This window comes from Rhinolophus sinicus, linkage group LG02 (assembly GCF_036562045.2).
Source record: "Rhinolophus sinicus isolate RSC01 linkage group LG02, ASM3656204v1, whole genome shotgun sequence".
Lineage (NCBI taxonomy): Eukaryota > Metazoa > Chordata > Mammalia > Chiroptera > Rhinolophidae > Rhinolophus > Rhinolophus sinicus.
In genome coordinates this window covers 100,621,389-100,639,169 of record NC_133752.1, presented here as the reverse complement: position 1 = coordinate 100,639,169, position 17,781 = coordinate 100,621,389, and the positions used below count along the sequence as shown (strand labels likewise).

The following is a 17,781-nucleotide window of genomic DNA, read 5'->3' as shown; positions in this document are numbered from 1 at the left end:
TATGCTTAAAACAAAACAAACGAACAAAAAAGGTATCAAAGGAGAAATGGAAACCTTGCTAATCTTGATAGTTCTATCATTCCTGGAAATTTCAATGTTTATGAGTTAAAGCATAAGATGGGAAAGAATGTGTCTCAGAGAAGAGGAATGCAAAAGATGGCACCAAACAGATAATAATAGTAAAAACACAAAGAGTAACAATACCTATTATTGTTATACATCTTTAGCAAAAGAAAAGAGAAAAAAAAACTCAAAGCGTAATCAAACGCCATCATTGTAAACTATGGTGAATCAATTAAAATGGAAGGGAATCACAGGCAAATGCTTCCAGTAGAAAATGTAGAATACCTTTCCACTGATGATTTTTAGTTGTCAGGACAAGTGAGACCCAAACAGCAGACAGAATGGTCCCAGCATGCTTGTTGCCTTTTTTTGTTTGCACAGTAGCTGTCAATTCCAGGCTTGCAGGTAGTGGAACCCAGCGGGAAGAAGGGGCGGGACCCGACAAGGCAGCCTGAACTGAGAGCAAATTTAAATTACTGAGCCTTTTTTCCCCTTTTTTATTTTTCTACTCTGCGACAAACTGAAGATTCCAGCACGCTAATTTAACCACCCTGCTTTTTCTTCTTTGCTTTTTTTTCCCCCTGCTTCCAGGATAATTAAAAGAGAAACCTGTAAAGGCAGCATTCCTGTGAGCGAGTTGGTGCTGCAACGTGCTGGTAAGAAAACGAATTTAATTTTTTTAGATCTTTTCTTTTTTTGCTTTTCCTTTTTTAAAAGAGCTGAAGGCTTTGTCTGTCTAATGCAGTCATAAGCGTGGCTTCCCTGCCGTGAGGGGTTAGCATGTAATGAAAAGGTGTAATTGCCTGATATATGACCTCCGCGTCATACTTAGAATGGGTAATAGCAGCATTCCTGGGTACCCTGATGATGCTTCTCTCTGCGAATTGACTAGTCACCCAGTTGCAACAGGGCTAAGATTGTCGCACTACGGCAATGAGTTGTTCGTTTCAGGTTGGTGTTTCAGTGTCCTGTCAGGGAGAATTCTTAAGTTGTCCAAGTTACTCGTTTGCACGGGTGTTATAGGCTTTAATAGGTTCATGACAGACCATAACTGCTCTGTTGTTTACTCACCAAACAGGAAACACAATGATGAAACTTTTTTTTTAAAGTAACACTGTAATTATCATAGACTTCCTGAGTCCATATAATGAAACGGACTAAAGTGAGGGCTGAGTAAAGTTATTTTAATCCCTTTCATCTGAAACCAGTCAGGAGTTCATTAGACAGTTGTGGAAAGCCAAGATCATTCCGGGACCTTGAACTTGAGATGCTAACTTTATTCTTTAAAGGGACAAATTTTAATTCAACAAGTTACTTCTGTATCGCTGCCCGGGACTTGTGCTAACGATGTTCTTGCCCAGTATTCTGTTATGGAGACAAACTGAAGCTAGATGGTGTACATTTTCAGCAACCACCTATTCTCGCTGCCATTAGAACTGATCAGCTCATTTAAGACACATTTCAAAATGCATGACTGTTGACAATGACATAAAGTTCTCCAGATTAAATCTATAATCAATGTACTTCTATTCCTTCTGTGCATGTGAATTTTGTTGATGTCAATTTGCAACTAGGGTCAGTACATTTTAGACTGCATTTTGATATTATAAAGGGAAGAAAACATAGAAATTATGTCTTTCTTGCAAACCAAATGTGACATTTGAGACTATATCTGTGTGGCAAACTTTTTTTGAGCTTACCCAGATCCTAGCCTCTGAAGCTAGAAACATGGAAAGGCTTATTATGCTTGTCAATGAGTCTGCTTAGATTTGGGTCAACAACCTTAGGAACAAAAATTTTCTCTTTTTTTCTTTTTTTTTTTTATTCTTTGACCTGAAAAACACATATTAAATATCAAGGGATATTTTCTGCTGTTCTTCACTGTTATTTATAAACTGTGGTAGTTTTTGTTTTTGTTTGTTCTGGGGTTTTATTGGATAAGTAAAAATGTAATGGGAGACAGTCAAAAAGAGAAGGTCCAGTTGTCCATTAGGACCTTTTTCTAAAGAAAAACTCTCCTACGAAAGTTTGTATTGGATGCCATTTGCATCTGATAGAGAAGGTGGCATTTCATACACTGGGAACATTTGGTTTCTAGTCTCTGTAGCTATTCTTTCTAATTGTGTCATTTTCACATTTAACAGCTCTGAACTGTGACCCCACCCCCTTGGGTCCTCACCGATGCCCCCCAGATCACTTGAAATGTCTAAAAGGACCTTGGAGCATTAGAAAATGTCAATTGTTAGAATAATTTCTACCTCATACAACAAGAGATAATACTATGGATTTAATGGTTCATTTTTTTTAAACCTGTTTTTATCTACCAGTAACTGTCTATTAGGGACATTTCAGTTATAATTGGAATAAATTGTTGCCCAGTAACAAGCAAGTAACTCTGAAGCTACTTTCCATCGAATCAGTGACTAGAAATAGCTACAAAGAGCTAAATGCAAGTCAAACCGCAGCACTTGCTTTTATTTTTCTAAAGATTCATTTCTTTATAATTTTACCGTTGTACTTAAATTCTTAAAAGTTTTACTCCAGGTGCCTCTTCTGAGACTTTCTAATTGACCAGAATCCCATTTGTGAAGAATAAAAACCGAAAGACCTTTAAAAAAAAACACAAAAAACTCTTTCTGATTCAAAATAAGAATGAGAGGATAAGCAGAACCTCTCAGACTAGGAGTGTTAACAAGAGTCTGGGCTAGCAATACCATTATGTGTGAAGAACTGCTATCATCTCTTGCAGAATGTAATGTGAAATTATGGGTTTCACTATAGGACTCTGTCATTTGAACTAGTAATCAGTTCATAATTCTATAGATTGCTGCAGTTAAAATGATGCTCGCCCCCATTAATAAAATACTGAATAACACTGAAATTACTTTGGTGAGATTTTACCCTATTTTTTTTTCAATACAAAAAGAACCAGGAATAACCCCAAATTCTGATATCTAAGCATGAAGAATACCAGAATGTCTTTTCTTCCACCTCACTGAAGTGCTATGACATTACAATTTCAAAAGCAAAATTCTTTCACAATAGTTCTGCATATGCCATTTAGCTCTTACGACGTTTGGGATTAGTTTTCACCTTGTAATTGTACAAGTGTTGAAATAGAAAATACCTTATGGAGAGAGTAAACACTGTCATTTTACACACAGACATACAAACAGACAAAATAATATATCAGACAGTAATGCTTTCTGATAATATAACATTGGACATTTGTTGAACTCATTATAAATGTCCACTGGGTATCAATCATGTTAGGATCTATGGGAAACTGAAAAATGAAAAAGTCATATATTGGTCATCAGGGGAATTACCAAGTAGTAGAAGTTCAACTAGTAAACTAGAAAGTGTAATTTGATTAATTAGCCGATGATGAACTTAGCATTGTGTTAGGCTCTCGGGATCAAGAAAAATTATAACATATTGTTTCTGACCTCTTGGAACCGGCGTATTCTTTATTATATTAATATTTTCCACATTTGCTTCAGTTCCTTTTCTGTAGTCGTGTATGTGTTTTCTCTTTCTTGCATTTTTTCAAAAATTATTATTATCGATACAAATAGTCTTAATATCTGTGTTTTTATTCATTGTGAAAGAAAAGAAGCAAGAAGCACTTATTTCAATATCAGGAAATATCAATGCTAATCTGTAAATACCCACTGACTTTGTTCCTCAATCTTAGGCCTCTGTCTCCCCATCTTTACAAAAAGGAAATGGCTGCATCCAATAGTAGAATTTTTGGATTCCTCCTAGTTGACGATGGGTAACTTTCAAGGAAGAGAGGAAGGAATGTTACTTATGGCAGGTGTGGTCTAGTGGTTTAAACAAAATACAAGAGAATTATCCATGAAAAAAGTACAAGTTCTAGCCTCTGGAATTGTGCTGAGTTGGTCTGTTGTTATACAAATACCTTGATTTCATATACTCTTCTCTCTTTGTTGCCATGGTAGTGCTTACAAGACTAGAGAGAAACTGCAACAGAACAGTAAGTGTATATGTATAAAGAATGCTGTTCTGACATCTATTGAGATGCTTCCACATGTGACCCAAGAAAAAAAAGGGAGTGTCTCTCTCCTTAAAACTAAAATGTATAGCAGTGCTTTTCTTTTCTTTAATTGATGTAACGTTGGTTAATAACATTATATATTATAAATTTCAGTTATGCAAAATTATAATTTGATATCTGTATACTCTATTTTGTTCCAACACCAAAAGTCTAGTTCCCATCCATTACTATATATTTGACCCCCTTTACCCATTTCAACCTCTCCTCACCTCCCTTCCCCTCTGGTAACCACCATTCTGTTGTATCTGAATTTGTTTTTGTTTTGCTTGTTTATTTCTTTCCTTTTATGTTTGTTTGTTTTATATCCCACATATGAGTGAAATCCTATTGTTTTTTGTCTTTTTCTGCCTGACTTATTTCACTCCACATAATTCCCTCAAGATCCTTCCATGTTGTTGAAAATGGCAATATTTTATCTTTTTGATGGCAGAGTAGTATTCTAAGCAATGCTTTTCTTAAACACATAAAAACATTTTTATGTGTATGTATGTTAGTATCTACCCCTGACACATTAGAGTAATGAAATATTTTTTAAAAAGTCACAGTTTACAACCTATACATTAATAATATAAATTATATTATAAATGTAAATTTAGAATGTTTCTAATACCTAGTTCTAAAATTTTCTAATGTATCCATCTCTATTACCTGAGTGCATATATAAATACTTAGTTTTACTAAATCTCAGAATCCTTTTGTTTTCTTCCTGCCTCCCTGATTTCCTATTGTTTTTATAAAAAAGAAGATGGAGAGATACATGGGATACATATACATGAGAAACTACATTTTTTTCTTTATTCCCATCAAAATATTAATTAATTGTTTAGAAACCCTTGTTGGTGGGAGGAGGCAGAGAGATTTGCTGTTCCTAGGTTACTTCTGTTGGAAGAGGAGCAAGACGGAAGGACCTGTGATTTCTTCATTCATTCATTTATTCATTCAAAATTTCTTCTTATATGTCAGTTCTATAAAAGGCATTGATAGACACTAATTAAAGAAACATATATGGTTCTGTCCTGAAGAACCTTAAACTGTAAGACATTTTTAAACAAATGGTCACAAAATAAATAGTTACAAGTGGTGTTAAGTACTATAAAGGAAAAAGTCAAGTGTGGGATAGAAACTGGAGAGGAGACTAGTTAAAGTTGGTGGGCTCAGGGAAAGCTGTTTTAACCCAAAGACATAGCTGTTAATTCTTTCTAAAATTAGAAAAATATGTATACATATTTCTATTTTCTCATGTTTTTGGGTAGTGCAGTTAAGGAAGTTCTTTACTTACCTGGATTATTATAATAACTTCCTAACTGGCCCCATGCTTCCACGACAGTCTCTTCTTAATACAGCAGCCTGAATGATCCATTAGAAAGAGAAATCAGATTATGTCACTCTTCTAGTCAAACCACTGAAAAAAAGATGCCTTAGCAACTAGTAACAATGGTTGCCTCCAGAAAAGGAAACAGGATTCCTGGGATGCAGGGGTGAGAGAAAGGCTTGCATTTACTCCATACCCTTTTGCACCTTTGAAATTTGAAAATATTTCTGTATTACCAAATGATTAAATAAATGATTTTAAATTAATTGACATTTATAAAATCTCTTCAATGCTTTTTATTTCATTCAGAGAAAAAGTCAACTTCTTATAAGGGCATTCAATGGCTATACAAGTGTGAGTATGTAATTTTTCAGTTAAACCTGGATACTTTTGAGAGTGCAGGGCGATAATAATTATGATGAGACCGACAATATAAAATAAGGTTGTCCATGGCCAACAAGAATATACCTAACCCTGTACATCTCCCTGACCCCCTTACCGTACTCCTAATAACACCTGTATTCCAGCCACGCTCGTGGACTTATGCACAGAGCACACTAGGTATGCGCTCACCTCAGAACCTTTGCACTTACTCTCCTCTAGACCTGGATCATTCTTCTCGATAGCCATATGAATTCCTTGCTTACTTCTTTCATGCTTTGCACAAATATCACGGTCTCTGCCCACCCTATTTATAAGTACAATTCGCCCTAACCTTCCCTGGTTTATTTATCCCCATAGAACACATCACCTTCTAATATAGTATGTCATTCACTTTGTAATTTGTTCATTATTGGACTCTCTCAATTAAAATAGATGTTTTATGAAGGCAGACAGTTTGTTCTGTTTACTGATGAATTCCTAGCATGTAGGTAGACCCATCACATAACAGGTACTCAGTAAATATTTGTTTAATGAATGTTGGATGCTATCAAAAATGTTGATATCATCCTAATCAATAGACTTAGGGGTATGTTCCATGCTGGATTCCGGAAGCTGGGTCTGAGTGCAGAAGTGCAAGAAATTGTCCCAGAGTTGTGGGGAATGTCAGAAACAGAAAAGGCCTAAAACAAATAGAAGACCCCAATAAGTATCAATTCTAATGATACAGATGAAGATACAGAGATACAGAGGCATAAGACATAATCCGAGGTGATAAAATGCAATGATGGGTTTCTGGCAAATGAGGACAGTAATGGAGAGACTTCTGATGTTCTATCTCTGTACGGAATATATTGGAATGTGGGCTCTATCATCTGGAATAAGTTAGATCTTTCTTACACTTAACTGTGGCTTCGCTCAGATCTCTGGAAGACTTTCTTAAGGAACTGTAGTTGACTTGAATAGTCATGAGCTGATCTAATAAGTGATGGCCATCTAAAACAAAGTGATGTTCTAAGAAATTGGGAAGCATTTTACTGAAGATACTTTTAAAACCACATTGTACAGTATGACATTTTCTGTGTACTTTTTAAAGTAGCATTTGATTACCTATTTGTACTTTCTAATCCCTTCACCTTCTCCCCTATCCTCAAGCCCCCGTCCCGTCTAGCAACCATCAGTTTTAAATCTGTATCTCTGAGACTATTGCTGTTTTGCTTGCTCATTTATTCTGCTCTTTAGAGTCCACATATAAGTGAGATCATATGGTTCTCGTCTTTCTCAGTCTGATTTATTTCACTTAGTATAATATTCTGTAGGTCCATCCATGTTGTTGCAAATGGTAAGATTTCGTTCTTTTTTATAGCGCAGTAATACTCCATTGTATAAATGTACCACCATTTCTTTATTCAGTCATCTATTGATGAGCATTTCTGTTGTTTCCACATCTTGGCTATTGTGCATAGTGCTGCAATAAACATAGGGGTGCTAGATGGGCACTGGGCTTATCAGGGGGATCACTTTATAGATTGTGTAGATGCCTGACCACTGCGCTGTACAGCTGAAGCTGAAGAGTAGAATAATATTGAATGTCACCTATAATTAAATATATACGTATATATTCAATATATAAATATTTATATTTATATGCTGATATATGGTCATGGGATATAAAGTACAGCATAGGGAATACAGTCAATGGTACTGTAACAGCTATGTACGGTGTGGGGTGGGTAGTAGACTTGGGGGGTTATCACTTTGTGAGGGGGGTAAATGTCTAATCATTATGTTGTTCTGTACACCTGAAACTAATATAATAAAAACAGAGAAAAAAACTCACAGAACTGTATATTTAAGATGAATTTTACTATATGTACATTAAACCTCAATAAGATCTAACTAAAAAGAAAAACAAATATATAAATCAACAAACAGCAAAAACAATAATAAAAATAAAGTAGCACTTGAGCGGTACGTTCAGCATTCCTGAGGATCTACTTCATGGGATGATGTAAACCGGCCATGGAGAAATGGACAAAACAAGTTCTTTTTTCATCTTTGATTCTACTGTATTTGTATATTAAAACACCCCTTTGTTTTGCAGATGATATTAAAGGGAGGTAATGCTCTCTGAATATTCATCTCTTTAAAAGGTGATTATGAGAAAACAAAGGTGATGGCTTGCTTTTACTGGCCAGGAGATACTTTGCAGAGGTACAATTTTCTAACTATTTTTATTACGCTAGGCCTATTATCTATCTAACCCATTTAATTGAGGGTTGGAGATGAATCCCAAAAAATCTTTTTGAAAGGTATTTGGTAAGGATTTTAATCAACTAAATTGATTTGTAATTTGCATACAACACACTACACCCATGGTAGGTGCACAATTTGATGAGTTTTCACCAGTGTGTACACCTGTAAAACCACCACAGCAACCAAGATACATTTCCACCCATACAAAAGTTTCCTTCTGTCACTTTGTGTCAGCCCTATCCTCCACACCTAGCCTTTAGGCAAACACCAATTTGTTTTTGTCACAATAGATTAATTTACATTTCATAAACTTCTGTGTAAATGGAGTCATACCTACATTTACTCTTTTGTGTCCGACTTCTTTCACTCAGCGTAATGCTTTGAAATTCGTGCATTTAGTACATCAGAAGACTTTTTATTGCTGAGTGGCATTCTATTGCATGAATATGCCACTACTTGTTTATCCATTCACCTGTCCATGGACCTTTGAGTGCTTTTTTTAATTAGGGAGCTGTTATGAGCAAAGCTGTTGGAACATTCATATTCAAGGCTGTATGTGGACATAGGTGGTGTTTTCTCTCAGGTAAATACCTAGAAGTGAAAATGCTGGCTCTTATATGATAGATGTATGTTTAATTTCATAAGGAAAAATCAAGCAGTTTTCCAAAATGTGAAATTTTGTGCTTCCACAGGAATATAAGATAGTTCCAGTTGTTGAACATCTTCACCAGTTGTTGGTATTGCCAATCTTTTCCATTTTAATCATCCTGATGGGTATGTGGTGATAGTTCACTGTGGTTTTAATCACTGTTCCCCTGAGAAGTAATGATGTTGAAAAACTGTTCATGTATTTATTGCCTTATCATGAAGTATCTGTTCAAATTTTTAGTCCATTTTTTATTGTGCTATGTGTTCTCTTAATATTAAGTTGTAGGAGTTATTTTCATACGTTTTTCTTTTATGGTTCATAAATTTTACTTTCTCTGTAATAAAACTTTGCCTATCTGAAATTTTTTCACCTATGTTTTCCCTTATAAGTTTTATCATTTTAGTTTTCATTTTAATTTCTATGTTTGGTACAAGGTAAAAAAATAAGATTCCTTTTCTTTTAATATATGATTATCCATTACTGAAAAACTTACTCTTTCTCCTTTTAATTACATTGGACTATTTGCCAAAAAACAATTGACCATAGATGTGTCTATTGTTTTCTGGAATCTCTATTCTGTACCATTTAGTTGTATATCTATGCTTTACCTAATTCCACAGTGTGTTGACTACCCTAGCTAATAAGTCTTGAAAACAGACAGTGTAAGTTCTCCAACTTTGCTTTTCTTTTTCAAAAAAGTTTGGCTAATCTAACTTGTTCTCATTTCCATACACATTTTAGAACTGGCTTGTAAACATTTTCTCCAAATAAAAGGCTGCTGAAATTTTTATTAGAGTCTCATTGAATATACAATTCCATTTGTAGAAGAACTGGCATTTTAACTACATTGAGTCTTCCATCCATAAACATTTATTTAGTTGCTCTCCATTAATTTCTTTATTCCTTAGTTTCAGCGACGGATTGTAGTTTTGAATATTCAAGTATTTCACCATTTTTGTTAACTTTGTCCCTAAATATATAATGTATTTGGATGTTATTGAAGTGGAATTGTATTTTTTATTTCATTTTCAGACTTTTGTCACTGTTATATATAAATACTATTGGTTTATGTACACTGACCTCCTACACTGCTATCTTGACAAATTCCTTTATTCATTGTAGTGGGTATTTTTTACATATATGTTTCTTAGGATTTTAAAATACACTATCAACTTTGATCAAAATACTTCATCCTTTCCAATCTGTATTTTTTTTTACCCTTTTCTTAACTGATTGAATTAGCTAGGATTTTCAATAAAATGTTGAATAGAAGTAGTAAGCATAAATATCCTTGATTGGTTCCCAATCTTGGGGGAGAACATTCAGTCTTTCACCCCAGAGTATGATTTTAATTGTAGGTTTTTCATGCATACCCTTAAACTAGGACAAGAAAGCTCCTTTCTAGTCCTAGTTTGCTGAGAGTTTTTTACAATAAAAGGGTTTTGTCCTTTTATATACTGAGGATTTATTTGCTCATATCTTACCTAAGGATTTTTGTATCTCTGTTTCTGAGAGATACTGATTGGCACCTTTCATTTCTTGTAAGAACTTTGTCTAGTGTGCTCTCAGTGTAATACTGATCTCATAAAACTGATTAGGAAGTATTCCTTACTGTTTTACTTTCTGACAGATTTTGTGTAGGATTAATTTTGGGTTTTTTGTTTTGTCTTTCCTTCCTTAAATGTTTGATAGAATATTATCAGTAAGTTTTCTTGGCCTGGAGTTGTCTTTATGGGAAGACTGTTAGTTAATAAATTCAATTTCATTCATAGATACAGTTATTTAAATTTTCTGTTTCCTCTTACATTAGCTTTGGTCATTTGTGTTATTCAAGGGATTTGTATATTTCATCTGAGTCATCACAATCATTGCATTAAATGTACATCATATTCCCTTATCCTCTCAACATTATAGGGTCTTAGTAGTATCTCCTCTTTCTTTCTTAATATTAGTATTTTGTGTTTTCATCTCTTTTATAAAAAAAAATCAATGTATTAGTTTTCTACTTCTGCTACAGCAAATTGCTACAAATTCAGTGGCTTAAACAATACAAGTTTATCACTTTGTAATTCTGTACGTCATATATCTGACCCCACTCTCACAAAGCTAAAGTCAGAGTGTTAGCAGAGTCACGTTTACTTCAGGAGGCTCTGGAGGAGGCTCCATTTCTTCACTCATTTGGATCGTTGGCAAAATTCAATTCCTTGTGGTTGTAGGACTGAGATTCCTATTTCTTTTCTGGTTATTTTGGACAGTAATTCCCACCTTCTAAAAGTGACTCACATTCCTTGGCTTTTGGACATTTTCCACAATCTTCAAGCCAGAAATCGTGGGTCAAGTCACTCTTACACTTAAAATCCCCTTCCTTCTTCTTCCATCTCATCTTTTTAACCCAACTGCCAAAGGTTCTCCACTTTTAGGTCCCCATGTGATAAAACTGGGCCCACCTACATATTCTAGGATAATTTCTTCATGTCAAGGTCCATACCATGAATCCATTCATCACATGTGCAAAGTTTATCTTGCCATCTAATGTCACATTTTTATAGGCTCCAGGGATTAAAGATAGAATCTTTGGGGGGTCCATTTTTCTGCCTTCTGTTCAAGAGGCTTACATAATTGATTTGAGCCTTTTCCTCTTTTCCTAATATATACCTCTAAAACAATAAATGTGGTGGTTTCCCCCTAACCACCACATTAGCTGTATCCAAAAATTTTTAATTAATTTTATTTTTCTTATTACTTCGTTGAAAATAATTTTAACTTCTTTGTGTGTGACTGCTTCTTTTTCCCCTTTTCTTTTTTAAATTTTGAAAAGTGTGTTATTTAATTTCCAGATACTTGGAACTTTTTTATATGTATTGTTGTTGCTGATATCTAATTTAATTTCATTCTGGTCAGAGAATTAATTCAATAATATAATTTTTAAGTTTATGTCCAAACATATAGCTTTCCTTGGTGAAAATTCCATATATTCATAAAAAGAATGTGTGTTCTGCAGTTACTGGGTGCAGTGTTCTCTAATTGTCATTTGGGTTAGTAGTATTGTTCTCTTCTTGTATTTTCTTACTAATTGTTTATTTATTTGTTTTACCAGTTACTGAGGGTAGGGTAAATCTCCATCCATGATTGTAGATTTATCTATTTCTCCCCATTAGAGTCTCTTAGATTTTTGATCCATATATTTTAAATTTTTATTAGGTGTATATACACATATAATTGTTATATATTACTGTTGTGTTGACATTTTTCATCACGAAGCATCCCTCTTTTCTCACGTATTCTCTTTTGATTATTTTTTTCTTTCTTCCTTTCTTTTGTTTTAATCAGCTGTTTTTTCATTTTTATTTACTGGCTTTCTAGTTATATATCTCTGAATTATTACCCCATGGCAGCTTAGTAATTACAATATGCCTTTGAAATGTAATATTGTTAATATTGCAACATTACATTTCTATTCACCTTGTAAGCCATTATTGTCATATATATTACACTTGGATACATTATAAACTGATCAGTAAGTTGTATTTTATTTTGCTTTAAACAATCATTTTTCTTTTATAGAAATTAAGAGAAGGAAATATACTTATATAACTTGAATGCTTTTCTTTACATTATTTGTAATATTATATAATTCTGCTGGTATTTTCTCACTTTCTATTTATCTGAATGTTTTAATTTTATCTTTATTTTTTAAGTATACCTTCACAAAACATAGAATTTATTATTGACAGTGTCATTTCTCTTTCAGTACTTTTATTTTGTCATTCCAATATTACCTGGTCTCCATAATTTCTTAGAAAAAGCCATTAAATGATGGCATTTTTCACCTGTTATTCATGTGCATCTTTTCTCTGGCTGAGTTCAAAATTTTGTTATTTTTGGGTTTCAGCAATTTAACTACAATGTGTTTAGGAATGCTTTACTTTGTTTTAATCCTGTTTGAAGTTTATTAAGTTTCTTGTATCTGAATTAAATGTTTTCCACCAAATTTGGGGAAGATTCCATAGATATGTATAATGAATTTCTGCTCATTTCTCTCCCTCTCTTTTCTTGTTGGAAACTCCAATTACATGTATGATAGCCTGATTGATATTCTCCCACAGGTCTCTCAAGCTCTGTTCATCTTCCTTCAATCTTTTTTCTCTCTAACCTTCAACTTGGATAATTTGTGTTAATTCATCTTGAACATTACTGATACTTTATTCTGCTGTCACCGATCTGCTGTTGAGCCCATCTAATTAATTTTCAAAGTTTATTGAATTTTTAGTTGTCAAATTTCTATTTTTTTCCTGTAAATGTCTTTCTCTTTTGAGATTGTCTTATCTTTTTACTCATTGACTTCATACTTTCTTTAATTCTTTGAACATTTTTATAATCACTGCTTTAAAGTTTTTATCTGCTAAATACAACACTGGACCACTGAGAGTGACTTTCTATTGACTATCTTTGTTATTGTTTATGATGGGTTGCACCTTCCTATGTCTGTGTATCTGATGATTTTTGGTTGTAAACTGGACATTAAAGATAATACATTGTTGTGACAGTATGTTCTGTTGTGTTCTGAGAATTGTGCTGTTTTATTGCAATATTCAATTAATCTGCCCAGACATGGACTGCAATATGTGTGTTCTCTGTAGTAGGCAGCTATGGATTTCTGGTATGTTCTTACGGCTTCCAAATGCTAGTTTTGTTAGTCTGACCCCTTAAAAGTTTCCCCTGTGCCTGTGTAATTTGGCAACTAGGGATCTGAACAAAGATTTTACGTATATTTCAGGGCTCGCTCTTCCTATGCTTTCTTTACTTCCAGGAATTTCTTCTAAATATAATTCTATGTCACATCCTTAGGATCTCACTTCTGACACTTCAAATCCCTGAGGATTCAGCTTTTTGCTGCTATGTTTTATGTATCTGGACAATGTACTAAGCTTAAAAAAGCAGCAATACTATATATCTTCACCCATGCATCTTTTATCTTTCGAAAGTTGATTCCTCCCTGGCCTCTTTCTGCTTCATTACCAGGCCTTATAGAATTTCCCCCCACCATGCATAGTTTATTTGTCAGCCAGTCACTGGGTTTTTGGTTTCATTCCTTCACAATTATCTTGTTCTCAAGACTTCTTTTTTTACATTCCCTGGTGCTTTGCCAGCCCTGAACTCTGATTTCTGTAAATGTTTATTGACAGCGCTGTGTTTTTCCACCACCGTTTTCCTCTGCCATAGCCATGGGGATTGGGAAATAAACTATTCTTACCCTTTATAATTATTTTTCCCCAAGAATAAGTGTCCCCCAGCCTTCATCTGTTTTTTGGATACATCCCAATGTCTCTAGAACTATAAGAAGAGTCTTTTGAATGTTTTATCCATTTCTTATCATTGTTACCTGTAGGAGGGTTTGCACAACTGCTTAACTCCACTAACTTGACTGTAAGTTCCTTTTGTTGGTGAATGGATGTAGTTTCTCTTTCTGATATGTCACAGGGACTCTTTAAAAAGAAGGAAACAAACTATCCAGGGAGGTAGGACATTCTTTGACTTCTTCATGTATGTAAATTATAAACCTGCCCTTTGGTCATTACAGTCTCTTATAAAATGTTTACTATATTCACACATCACTCATTTGAAGAATTGGAAGCATTGAATTTTATGAAACAGTCTGTTAATGAAGAGTATTTTGTGAGATCATTGCCGTTGCACTTTTGGGTACTGTTGTGGTTTGTACTTTGTCCCCTGTGACGGGCCAGCCGCCACGAGTCGATCAGTACCTGAATGGGGGAGTGGGAATGAAATAAAAGACACACACAAATGCTAATGCGGCCGGTCTTCAGTCATGCTGAAGCCCTGAGTTTATTATCTCTAACCAATATATACAGTTTGAGTACGTGCAGTTAAACGAAGAAGATATGCATTATCTCAGCGAAAGTAAATCTTTCCAGCCTCAACTTTACTTTGACATAGAAGATACAAGGTCACTGAAACTCACAAAAGTAAATATCTCAAGGAGACAGAACCTACCAATTGTCCAGAAAGCCCTTAGTCTTCTGTGTCTGGGAACTGGCCGTTTCCACCACATTCCTCAGCAGACGTTAGGCGCCTCTCAGATAAGGCAGAGGCAATGTTATGGGGGCAGAAACCGAGCCAGTCTGCAAGGTTCAGGGTTGCAAGAAACCATGGCTCCCCACAGTCCCCCCCACCCCACCCCACCCCAAAAATATATTGAGGTCTTAATCCCATTACCTTACTATATGACCTTATTGGAAACAGTCATTGCAGATGGAATTGGTAAAGTTAAAATGAGACCATCTTAGTTAAGGTAGGTCCCTTATTAAGTATGACCGGTATCCTTAAGAAGATAGTGATGTGAAGACAGAGACACACAGGGAGAACATCTTGTGACGATAAAGGCAGAGATTAGAGTTATGCAGCTGCAAGCCAACGAACATCAAAGATTATTGGCAAACCACCACAAGCTAGAAGGAGGCAAGAAAGGATTTCCTTACAGGTTACAGAAGGAACATAGCCCTGCTGACACCATGAGTTTGAACTTCTAGCCTCCAGAACTGTGAGAATAAATTACTGTTATTTTCAGCCACCCAGTTTGTTTTACTTTTTTTATAACAGACCTAGGAAACTAGTAAAAGTGTCATTGCTAGATATGCACTTTGCAGGTTTTAGTAAAGATACTCATTTAGTAAAGGTAGGCACTCTTCTAGGGAAAAGTCTTAATCATGAAATCTTGTTGAAGATTGTATATGCCACAATATGTTACAGAAATGTTTGGTTGTTCTTGCTGTTCATGAGACTTCTTTTTTAATGTAATTGTTATATAAGCCTATGTTTATCGATCATATTTATTATGCATCTCAAGGGGAATAATCATTCAGTCATTGAAGGGAAAACTGAGGCTCTTTATGGTAAATTATCTGTCCAGAGTTACGTACTAAGCTCTTGGAAGAACTGAAAAAAAAAGAGAGAGAGAGAGAAGCATGCCATTTTTCACTTGCAGTGTGTCCTCTAAAATACATGAGCCATTGAACATTAAATATGTGATATTTAATACTGATTAACAATTTTAAAATTCAACATATAAAAGGGAAAGAGTTTGAACTTAGGCTGAGGATTTTATCTTAAGAACAAATTTCTTTTGTATTATTTTAAATTTTGTAACAATGCTATGTTCTACAAGATTATCAAGGAAGAGCTCTCTGGGAAAGGTAACAGATTCTAGCATGATGGAAAGAGAAGTCATAGGATATTCTGGAAAATAGTATCCAATGGCCAAAGGCATATAAAATATAAAATAGCACTATGGAAAGAACAAGTGGAAAAGAGTGAGCTATCAGCATGACTGGAGCAGAATAGCAAGGAGAAGAATGGTAGAAAAGGAGAGAGGTCATGCCCGTGAAAAGAAGTTGACAAACCTTTTCTGTAAATAACTGGGTAGTAAACATCTTAGGTTTTATTGGCGATAATATCTATGTAGCAACAACCCAGTTCTGCACTGTAGATGAATGAAGGCAGCCGTCGACAGTATGTAAATGAATAAACATGGCTGTGTTCCAGTAAAAGTTTATGGACACTGAAATTTGAATGATGTATAATGTTCAAGTGACAACCATTTTGAAATGTAAAACCATCCTTAGCCCACGGGCTGTAGAAAAACAGTATTTGCCACCCCTGCTGTGGGACATTGCAGGACATGTTGAAGATAGGCTAAAATTCTTTGCATGAGAGCAAGTCATCAGGAGGGTTTTGACCTGAGGCGTACAAAGATCCAATTTTTATTTTAAAAGATCATAGTGGCTGCTCTGTAGAGAATAACCTATTGGGGGAACACACATGGCAGCAAGGAGAATAGTTAGATTAGTCCTATAAGAGATGATGAGACAGGACAAGGATGTCAGTTCTGGATGTCTAACAGGGCACCCTGAGGACATAATTCAAAAGCAGATCTGAAAGTTTTCATCTGGGAATTGGGAATGGTGTCGCCATGGTAGAGGCCAAGAGGAGAGATGAAGAAGAAGAGGACTAAGATTTAAGGGCTGGAATGTCCAAAGGAATATTCCAGAAAAACAGTTCAGGAGGTTTCGTATTGGAAAGGACACTTATGAGCTATATTTTTTAACTCCTCCTTACAGTTACATTTCCAGAGCACTTTTCTATGAACACACAGTAATGACCACCTGATTTTGGTCGGGCACTTACTGCTATGCCCACTCTCAAAAGGAAGCAGCTGTACGTAAAAGATTTACAGAGCATGCTCAGAAGCATGCAGTGGGGCCTGTAGTCCTGTGCTCCCATGTTCTCTGAGACCTTGGGGACCATTTCTACCACACCTGTCTGTCTCTGCCTCACTCACATGTAGACATGTGACAAAGGCAACAGTATTGAGTTATCAATGTCACAAGTCAATTATTGGCAGAATTAAGCAAGCTCTTGTGTTTGGCCATTCAGAGAAAAAAACAACAGGAAAGTAATTTTCTCTTTTTGCTTCCAGATCACCTTTCAGGGTGGCATCATTATCTGAGAAGAAACAAAAATGAAGTTATATAATTTGAGGGTGTCTTTCTGGGAACAAGTGTAATTCAATCCATATCTGTGGGAAAAGGACAGAGAACCCATTGTTCTATAATATAATTAAAATATTCTTCCCCTACCTCAGAAGCTCGATATATGCTGTTCTTATAGATCATTTAAGGCCAGCTAAAAATGCTTCTGGTTACTTGTTAACACTTTGTTCAGGCCCTGTCGGTATTTTTTAATGCATAAGAGGCTTACCTTTTAAATAATGAATGCTTGCACTCCCAATTTTGTGCGGTTAAGATAAAGGATTGCATTTTTCTTTGAGTGGACATCGTCTTCCTTTTCTTCTTTTGTATGGTATTCCACTTTTAAGCTGTTTATCTTCTTCTTTTGTAGGGGTTTTGATAATTCTCTTTTATTTGTATACTGTTGCTTCTGAGTTACTTTGGCACCTGGTTCTACTACAGTTTGCTGCTTTCCAAACCAAGGCCTGCTGGGTTTTTGTGCTCTCTTGGA

At 35.1% G+C, this 17,781-nt stretch overlaps 1 protein-coding gene across 2 annotated transcripts in view; it reads left to right on the top strand.

Annotated features, from left to right (window-relative positions):
• The first annotated feature begins 548 nt into the window (after nucleotides 1–548).
• Nucleotides 549–17,781, top strand: part of CELF2 (CUGBP Elav-like family member 2) — a 786,847-nt gene continuing 769,614 nt past the window's right edge. The window contains exon 1 of one of the 2 annotated variants that reach the window (XM_019738197.2): nucleotides 549–719. The gene's annotated coding sequence lies outside the window, so the exon portion shown is untranslated. The remainder of the gene's footprint in view (nucleotides 720–17,781) is intronic. The other variant, XM_019738201.2, reaches the window with a different exon arrangement.